The following is an 11,049-nucleotide window of genomic DNA, read 5'->3' on the forward strand; positions in this document are numbered from 1 at the left end:
GGAGAGAAGAAGGGGGTGGGGGGAAGGATGGGGGGAGACGGAAGGGGGATACATGGGTTACACCAGGGGTAGACCGTAGAGAGGAGTTTGTTTGTTTGTATGGTGTTTTTACGTTGCATGGAACCAGCGGTTATTCAGCAACGGGACCAACAACTTTACGTGACTTCCGAACCACGTCGAGAGTGAACTTCTATCACCAGAAATACACATCTCTCACTCCTCAATGGAATGGCCGAGAATCGAACCCGCGACCACCGAGGTAGGAAGCAAACAACAAACCAACCACGCCACTGAGGCGCTCATAGAGGAGTGGGGACGGTTTTTACATAGCCGTTGTTGGTGGACGACATTTGAATCCAAGTTAATGGCTACAAATAATTTCAGCCAAGCTGTGCGAGAATGACCTCACTGAGGTCCTCTTGTTCTCAATAATAATAAAATATAATTTAACGAAACCAAATACCTAATATCTAGATGCGAACCACGACAGTCGACTAACTGCCAGACACAAATTTACTACTTAGATCAACAGAAGCACTGGATTTTTTCAGGGAACTTGCTAAATCTCTCCTCCCAAATTCCATCCTTGGTCCTCCCCCCGCCCCCACACACACCTGATCTTGGGTCTCTTGATTGCAAGGCGAAGTTGATAACTAATGTTTCAAAACACACACACACACATATATATATATATATATATATATATATATATATATATATATATATATATATAATATAAATGTACGTCAGTATGTATGCATATACATATGTAAATGCGCGTAAGGTTAAATACATAATTAATGCCAAATACGAAAGTAAACTATCTTGTAAGGGAGAGGAATTCTCTATCTCCCTCTGTTTTTCTAATAATGTTATTACATTTCTTCTCAGAAGTGCTAGAGCTTTACTTACGAGGTTATGTCGGCGGCCTCTTTCTCTACAAACCAGGCAATCAAGTTTCCTGCACGGCGTATAGTGCTGTATTAAACTCTCAGCTGCGGCCCGTGAAACTTTCAGTCACGGCCGGGTGTTGGCTTGTGTTGTTGGCAACTATACCTTAAATAAAATAAAATCTACCGAGGCTACAGGGCTGCAATGTAGTATGTTTCTTGATTGGAAGGTGGATGATCAACATAGCAACTTGCAGTCCTCTAGCCCCAGTAGTTTGCAAGAAGATCTGAGGGCGGACAGAAAAAAGTGCGGACGGACAGACAAAGCCGTCTCAATAGGTTTCTTTTACAGAAAACAAAAAAAGAGGCAGCGTCAACAGGAGCTCTTTTTTCCCGAGGCGCCGAGAGCGAGCCTTGAGAAGAAGCGCTTCACTAAACAGTCGAGTATTTCGCCCGTTTTATCGGCGGTCGCCTCCCCGCTGACATTTACGGCCCAGATTAATTTCGCTGTCTTGCGACCGCGATTTTGGGGACCTTCGGGTCGTTTCCTGCCCCAACCTTATTGAGGAGCAGGAGCAGCAGGAGCAGCAGCAGAGAGAGAGAGAGAGAGAGAGAGAGAGAGATGCAACTAGTGGTCACTGCTGAAGGGTTCTGGAAATCATGAGCAGTGGTTTTACGTAACCGATCCTTGGTGATTGCGGGAATGCCAAATTATTATATAATAATTTTGGAAATAAACCTTCCATAATCATATTGCCACACAAAAAGAGAGCAGATTATATCAGATTTTGTATTGGCGAAAAGAGAATTGTTATTAACATTTGACCATCAAAGTGCCACTGCATTTCCCTCTCTCTGTGGTACAAATACAAAAACGAACATACGTTATAACCAATCAACACTGTATCTCATATCGCCTCTAAGGAGTGTAACTCTGAGGACCTCTATGAAAAAATCGTGTCTTTCCTGGGCTTTGCCTTCTACAAATCTCCACTAGGCCTAATATCCATACTCCATTCTAATAGTTCTCCTTCACATAGGTCTAGGTCTCCCAACTCTTCTGGTGCCTACAAAAGCAGAAGCCCAGCCAACGCTACCACGTAAAATTCCCTGCAACCTTCCCCCCCCCCCCCCCCCCCCACCCGAGTTGTACTAAGGACATGCTCAAGCCATCCCCATTTCCCTTCTATCATTATCTTCTATACGTTAGACAAGGGGCTTGTTCCACTAAAGGAGCACACTTGCTCTCCCATTGTCTACAGTGCAGCTCTTACTTAATTTCCCTCATGCTATCTTTTGCTCCCCTATCCTGCTATCTGTCGCCAAACATTCTTCTTAATAATTAAAACTTTAATACAACTCGACAAAATATTTCGGATACGGCTTCATTGTACCATGATTCATGCTCGTATAGCAACACGGATCGTACTAGACTTATGTATAACTTTACTTGGTGTACAATCACAATTTATATGATTTGGAACTATTATTCAGATTGCATATCATATACATACATTCATACATACACACACACACACTGTAGTATGTATATATAGTACATATATCTAGTAATACACAAGCAAAAATTGATTGTCACACGCAATTATACTGACTGAGACGGTGGTCAAGGCCACAATATGCAAACACTCTCTCTCTCTCTCTCATACTCAGATTTCCGACAACTATGCACACTGGTTGACGCTCTCTCTCTCTCTCTCTTTCTCTCTCCTGCAAACATTTTCGTCCAGATTCCACATCGCTCTTCAGGGAATCAAATCCAGTTGCTTTTACGACTGAATCCCCCAGGAATTATCTGTGGCCGGAGAAGCGGTAACTTTCTATCAACACCTACGATCTCTCTCTCTTTCTCTCTCTCTCTTGTAAGACAAAACCTGCATCGTTCAATCAAACAACAAAGTCGATCTAACTGTTCTCGAACGATAACGACAGCAGTTGCAGAGAGACGATATATAGTAATATTAATGTATAAATTCATTATTACCACGTTTGAGGCAATGAAAATAATCACGAAGTATGATGACTACAATGCCATCATCATTAATGGTAGTAATAATTTAGGTTCTGTCCCACTATAACTACAACAATAATAAAACTAATAACAATAACTAGACCATAGCGTAATAGCCAATACACCTTAACAAAACGCACTCGTTATGTTCAAACGCCGCTCACATCAGTCTCCCAAGATCAGTTGTGAGACGAAAAGAACTAAGGATTTATTTTCTGGATAGGCCTAATCAAGTTACCTCACGTCTGTCATTAATCGGTCACCCCACCCAAACACTGTCCGGTCTAAACGTGGCAACAAAGATGTACCCCCAAAGTTACTGCGTCACCAAGAAGGAAAAAAAAAAATGGCCAGAAAACAAGTAGTGAGAATTTAGTTGTTATCTTGTATGCGTTAGACAAGGGGCCTGTTCCACTAAAGGTGTACACTTGTTCTCCCGTTGTCTAAAGTGCAGACGAACATCTCATGATACACCAGTTTAACAAGCAATAAAATCCTGCACTCTCTTACGCTACGTTGTTTTTTCTTTATTGTTTTTTTATACATTCTGCTTCCTCCGTCACAGGAGAAAAAAAATATTTTAACGCACTACTCTCAGTTCTAAACTCCGATAAAAGAGAAGGGTTAACAGCTGCGTTAACGGATGGAAATAAAAGTTGTCACCGAAACTTGGAACGGGACATAGTAGCTGTCTCCGGCAGATTGGCAATGGTTAACACTGAGGCCTGAGTCACACCATACCGATAAAATGAAGTCTATTTTTCCCACTATCATTCTTAAACTAAGTCGGTATTCTTGTAAGGATGTTACTCGGTCGGTTAAAAAATGATAAATAAATGTAAAATGTAAATAAATAAATTATAGGTCTAGGTCTCTCAGGTGAAAATATCAGCAGTTAACGTAGACATAATAATAAGAGGTATATACTCATATTGTACACGTCTACAGATTAAACAAGATAATGTCACTGGAAAAAAAGTCGTATTAAACCAGCGAACAAAATGAACAATTCAATTATGGTTTGTACTGTAAAACCATGCCAAACCAATTCGTACCATTTTGAACACAAAGTCATCAGAGTCGTAAAATATAAACCAGGATAATGGAAATAAATCGTATTAAACCAACAAACAAAATATGCATATCCATTATGGTTTGTAAAACCATGCCAAACCGATTCATACCATTTTGAACACAAAATCATCAGATTTGTAAAACATAAACCAAGCCAGCGTAAACCAACAAAATGTTATATAATATCAACAATGGGTATAACTACACGTCAAACCAGTTCACGCCATTTTGAACTCAAAATCATCAATTTGTAAAATATAAACCAGAGTAAACCATCAAACAAAATGTACATATCAATACAAATTATGGTTTATAAATCCATGCCAAACCAATTCATACCATGTTTAGTACACTAAAGTTAACAGATTTGTAAAGCATGAATCACTGTAATGGAAATAAACCATATTAAACCAACAAACAAAATGTACATAACTACGGTTTACAACACCATGCCATACAGATTCATACCATTTTGAGCACACAAAGTAGCTATAATCAGATTTGTAACACATAAACCAATATAATGGAAATGAAACCAGAGTAAACCAACAAACAAAATGTATACCTAATCAATTACGCTTTATAAAAACCGTCAAACCAATGCATACCATTCTGAACATGCAGTCATCAAGTGTGTAAAACATAAACCGGCACGATTGTTACGAAAGCAAATTTAACTAACAAACCTCCACCAATGCGATCTCTATAACAGTAGCAGATAAGAAAAACAAAAAACTTTTATCGGTTTGGTAACATACCTCCATCGATGTTATCTCTCCTGCAGCAGTTATTTAGAAAGAAAAACCCGTTGTCCGTTTGGTTTCGCTTCGTCCGAGATAGAGAGAGAGGGAATAAACGCATTAATCACACACACATAAATCAAAACAGGCCGGGCAAATATTGTCAGTTAAAACACAGCGAAGAACGACAGTCACAGCGGACAAAACTGTGTGACCCGCCACTTACCGGCGCATGCGCACTTGACCCAGTTCAAATTGCCTAATCTCGACTATGTCTTTAATCGCTCGTGATTTGATTTCCGCTCGACATTACAGGAGTCAGGTTATATTGACTGTTGATTTCGAGTTATTCATACATATGAAAGCATATACATAGACGTAAAGAACAACTTTTCCTTCCAGTATCACTTCATGAACTACCGTTAATTATCGTACGGCTAGTACGCCATTTTTGGTTACCAAGTAACAAGCAAGCCACAATTCCCGCCTCTGAGAAGCGGACTAGAGAAAGTCTTGATGTATAAGTATCTTAGCAGTCCTAAACTTTCACAATATCCTCTATACTTAGTTTACTGCATTGGTCAATAAAGTACTATGCTTAAGGTATAAGGAAACTATAGCCAGCTTTTGAGTTAAGCATAGGGAAAATACACCCTGGAGTGTCGTTACATGCCGCCTATACGCTTTTGAAACTAGTCCCCTATTCAACCTCCTTGGTCCCCATAGTTTTAAGTGATTTGTGTGTTCGCACAAGGCTTTCTTCGGTTATCGGTCTAAAACGTATTATACTTAAGTTGTAAGGAAACTATAGCTAGCTTCCGAATTAAGAAGCATAGGGAAAATACATCCTGGAGTGTCGGTTACATGGCGTCTATACGCTTTTGAAACTAGTCCCCTATTCAACCTACTTGCCGGTCCCGCATTATTACGTGTGTTTCCGCAAGGCTTTTTTCGGTTATCGCGATGATCGTGCTGGAGCAGATTGTGACGAAAAATCTTGTACTACACCGTTTAATAATGATATGAAGTGTTACCTGGAAACAAACCGAGGCCCACACAACCAGCCCTTCGTATGCCCGCCCAAAACGAAAGACCTCCCTCGCCTCTTAATGATACATAGGTGGGTTCCCTCCATTTCCTATTTTTCGTTGCATTTTGATTGACAGTCTGTCCTTCCTCCTACCTTTTAATGCATTCTTTATATTTCACCAGACTGGACACTCGATAAATTTGTATATATGTACATACACATTTTATATTGTATATGTGTAATATTCATACTTATGGACACCCGATCGTTATATATACGTATATACACATTTTATACTGTATATGTGTAAGTAATATTCATACTTAAATCGTTGAAAGCCGGATTAACGGCTGGTACAGTGAATCCTCCACGACATTACCTACTTTAGTAAGGTGACCAGATTTCTGAGACAAAATCCGGGGACATTTTCGGTTCATAGGCGTAAAAATTTTGTCTCCTGCAACCAAAATTTAGATACCGGTATTTTGGCACTAGATTCCGTTTCTAATATAGATTGAAGTAGTTCGATAGGTCTACCATGTAGGCCGATTACTTTTCCAAGACGGATAGGCCTATGTTAGGTTAGTGTTTTGCTAATTTAATTCCCTATTTGATCAGAGCTCAAGACACTTGATGCTACTTGGCGTTATAAATCTGGCATGAAATGTGAAAACTGTAGTCGCTCTGCGCAAACTTACGATGAATTTACCAGACAGGAAATTTATTAAGAGGACTATTATTAACCAACTGCCTGTCAGCCGTAAATTTTTGCTAATTTGAACGGGTCTACACCTACACGGCTGCCGTTCCTAACTGGTATCTCGGTATTTACTGTTATTTACGCTTTTTCAGGGCCCTTCTTAACAATTATTGAACAGTATTTAAATTATATCTACGGGCGAAACGCCGCTGGATGGCAGAGTTTTCTTTTTCATTAAAATTTTGTTACAAATGTCAATTAATTATTACAAACTTTTCATAATTATATAAACAATATAAAATACAAAGTACATTAATTATATGAATTCAAATATTATTCATATACATACTTGTGAAATGCTATTCAAGTTCATATGCATATGATAATACCCATTTTATGTACTTTATTTTACGTTTTAACATTGAAATTATTTGACTTGGTAACACCTCTACCATACCACAAACAATTTAAATACTCAATAATAAGTATACTTAATGTATTTTTCTTCTTCTTTTCTTTATATATAATCGAAATCCAACATCAATACATTTATTGGATACTGAACTTTTATATCAGAGTGAGTGGTGATGGCGGGAAGGCAAGATGGGACTCAGGGAAGTGCATGACGATAGTGACGATGGTTTGAGGGGAAATTTGGATTTATGTTCTTGGAAGCTAATCTCGCAAATTATACCGAGCAAAGCTGTTTATCATTTCCTAAGTTATATACACTGTACTACAGTGCGAGTAGTACGGTGTGCAACTACGTATAGTTTGGTTAACATTTATTTTTATTTTTTTCTCAATTTAGGATCTTTCAGTCACAGTGAAAACTGGGGACAGGTCACTGTAAACGGGACGTCTGGCCACCTTACACTTTAGGCACCTAGTATATTAAACGATCATCAGTTGCTCTTCAACCCACCGGGGACTACACTCACTGCGGCATTTGCCCCCCCCCCCCCCCCCCCCCCCCCCCCCCCCCCCCCCTTGCATCTTTTTCCTGGATATTGAGGCCTTCAGCGTTGTTTTTGCTTACATGGCCAAACCTTCCCAAAATACTTTAATCCACCTTTTACTCCTATTAACCATTGAACCATGTTCTGTTTTTCTCCACGAGTCTCGCCTTTATTAGCAATTCTTACTCTGCATATATATATATATATATATATATATATATATATATATATATATATATATCCGTAGTATTTATATACCTATATACACATAACTATTATATATATATATATATGTGTGTGTGTGTGTGTTTGTGTGTGTATGTATGTATGTATGTGCCGTAGCCTAAAAGATTGACGAGCTTAAACAATACATTTTGTTTCTCATTGATTAGCTGCTTAGTTTTCTAGATTAGCTGAGATTGCTTAGCATACCCTTTCTATTCTTCATTGTCTGCATAATTTGTGACATATGTGCTCAGTCATTTGTTGGCACCATAGTCTTCGTACTTGTGTGATCCTAGGTTTAAATTCCTTTGGCATAAGGTATGATGAAAGTTCCAGTTGAATAATTCATTTCTTTCCTCTGATATTTGCAATAACTGCACAGGACGTGGGGTTGCAAGCCCTATGCCCTTAGTTTTAAACCATTGCTTCTAGAATGGTGAGACTATTATTTGGATGTATCTGAAAGTGAGATTGCCGTTGGCCTCAGTTCCTGTGTCATTTAAGGGCGGTTTCTCCAACAAAGAGGTCCCTAACCTTCCACTTTAAGTGCTGCTCCACGTTTGAAGACTACATTTGTATCCAAAACCACTACATTAGTATCCAAGCTGCTAGGTCTTTAGACACCAACGTCCAGGTAGCGGCGATTATCACCGCGCCGGCGGTCCTTCTAAAATAATTGATTTGACGTATGTGACTGTCGTTAGCGTCATATGAAAGAGGCTCGTCCACTAGTTAGCTGGCATTTTTGACCATTGAGGAGAAACGTGTGCGCGTTTAGTCTCATGTAAAAGACGTTTTAAACCAAGTCTTCTCTTCAGAATTCCGAGCTCTGGTGTATTCTGGGTTCATGAGCAGCATTTCTTAATGGGTTTCGTCAACCGTCATGCATGGCCAGGGAGAGACTTACCTTACCTTACAGACCTTACATCTTGTTCGGGTTGCCCCAGGTCCCTCAGTGTGAGGCACCTCTAGTGCTCACCAGAGAGTTGCTAGTACATCTTCCGGTATATTTTGCATCTTCCAATCTTGGATGGTCTGGGATGCAGTTTAGATATTTGTCGAGCTTATTCTTAAACACATCTACGCTCACTCCTGATATATTCCTCAGATGAGCTGGCAACGCATTGAATAGACTGCATTATCGATGCTGGTGCGTAGTGGATTATGTCCGTGTGCTTTCCTTATTTTTCCTGGTATAGTTTTGGGGCACTATTAATCTACCTCTGCTTGCTCTTTCTGATATTTTTAGTTCCATGATATTTTCTGCTATTCCTTCTATCTGTTTCCATGCCTGAATTATCATGTAGCGTTCTCTTCTTCTCTCTAGACTATATAATTTTTAAGAATTGTAGTCTTTCCCAGTAGTCTAGGTCCTTAACTTCTTCTATTCTAGCTGTAAATGACCTTTGTACACTTCTCTTATTTGTGCAATATCCTTTTGATAGTGTGGGTACCATATCATATTGCAATATTCAAGTGGACTACGAACATATGTTTTATACAGCATAATCATGTGTTCAGCTTTTCTTGTTTTGAAGTGCCGTAACAATTCATTCCATTTTTGCTTTACATTTTGCCAACAGAGTTGCTATTTGATCATTGCATAACATGTTCCTATCATCATCACACCAAGGTCTTTAACTGCTTCTTATTTGTGATGGTCTTCATTCTTAGGTTCCCTTATATGCATATAGCTTTCTTTCTCTGTCTCCATAATTTATTGATTCAAATTTATCAGAGTTAAATACCATCCTATTTACCTCTGCCCAATCATATACTTTGTTAAGGTCTCTTTGTAGAGCGTTCCTATCTTCATCACAAGTAATTTCTCTACTTATTCTTGTGTCATCTGCGAAACTACTCACTACCGAATCTTTAACATTATTGTCTATGTCTTCAATCATAATAACAAACAGTATGCAGCTAACACCGTACCTTGCGGCACACCGGATATTACCTTGGCTTCATCCGATTTCTCGTCGTTTGCAATAACTATCTGTTTTCTATTGTGTAAAAATTCTTTTAACCATCTTCCTACTTTATCCACGATATTGTGTTTTCTAATTTTCTTCGCTAATATATTATGGTCTACTTTATCAAAAGCTTTTGCAAAGTCTAAATAAACCACATCTGTGGTTCAGCTTTTCATATTTTTGAATATGTTTTCACGGTGGACTAACAGTTGGGTTTGTGTACTTTTTCCGGGTACGAAACCATGTTGTCCTTTATTAAACAAATTATTTTTTATTAAATGTTTCATAATATTTTTCTTCATTACCCTTTCATACTTCATAATATGTGATGTAGACTCACAGGCTATAATTACTTGCCTCTAGTCTTGATCCACTTTTGAAAGTAGGGGAATATATGCTAATTTGTGCTCATCATATATCTTGCCTGTATCTACACTTTGTCTTAATAATATTGCAAGTGGCTTTGCGATAGAATGAACTACTTTCTTTAACAAAATAGCAGGAATTCCATCAGGCCCTGCAGCAGCTCCATTTTTAATTTCATTAATAGCCTCTGCACAATATCAGCTTCATTAATATCTATGTCAGCTAAATATTCACTATTTTCATCCCTTACTTCTATATCATTATCTTCATATCTATTTACGGGGTGAATTCTCTCTTATCGTTCTGCCAGTATGTTGCAAATTTCCTTTTTTCATTCGTTAATCTCCCTTCAATTCTCAGAGGGCCTATTTCTATTCTTCTTTTATTCATCTTCTTCGCATATGAGTATAATAGTTTGGGTTTTGTTTTCTTGATATTTAATAGGGTTTTTTCTTCCAAGTCCCGTTTTTCATTTTCTTTTGATTGTATAATCTTTTGTTCTGCATTTTCTATCTTACTTTTTAGTTCTAAATAACTTTCCATGCATTTTTTTCTTTTGCAAGACCTTTTTTCCACTTTCTGATTTTCTGGAACAAGATCCTTCTGTCTCTTGGTATGCATGAATGATGTTTACTTTTCTTCTTCGGTATATATTTTTCCACTATTATCTCCAATATTTTATATAATATCTCCGTATTTACCCTTATGTCATCACTTACGAAAATGTTATCCCAATCTTTTGGGAGAGAGAGAGAGAAAGAAAGACAGAATTCAGTTTCTGATAGAGAGAGAGAGAAAACATAATCTCACATGGCAAATGTAAGCATGAAACTGCTTCAAAAGCACTGAAAAGTCGATAAACTTGTTTCAACCTAAGAATAAACAATCCATTTTACCACATTTAATACACAGGCTTCACAGCAGCCTCAATGTTTCCACCTCCTTTCTCTTGTTTCTTCCGGTCTGGGCTAGAAAAGGGTACTGGTTTACCAGTCTCATTGTCCTCTGATAACAGTAATATACATAGTAAATATGAGCTATGAGTTATATAATTTATAATCAC

Source organism: Macrobrachium nipponense, chromosome 21, assembly GCF_015104395.2.
Source record: "Macrobrachium nipponense isolate FS-2020 chromosome 21, ASM1510439v2, whole genome shotgun sequence".
Lineage (NCBI taxonomy): Eukaryota > Metazoa > Arthropoda > Malacostraca > Decapoda > Palaemonidae > Macrobrachium > Macrobrachium nipponense.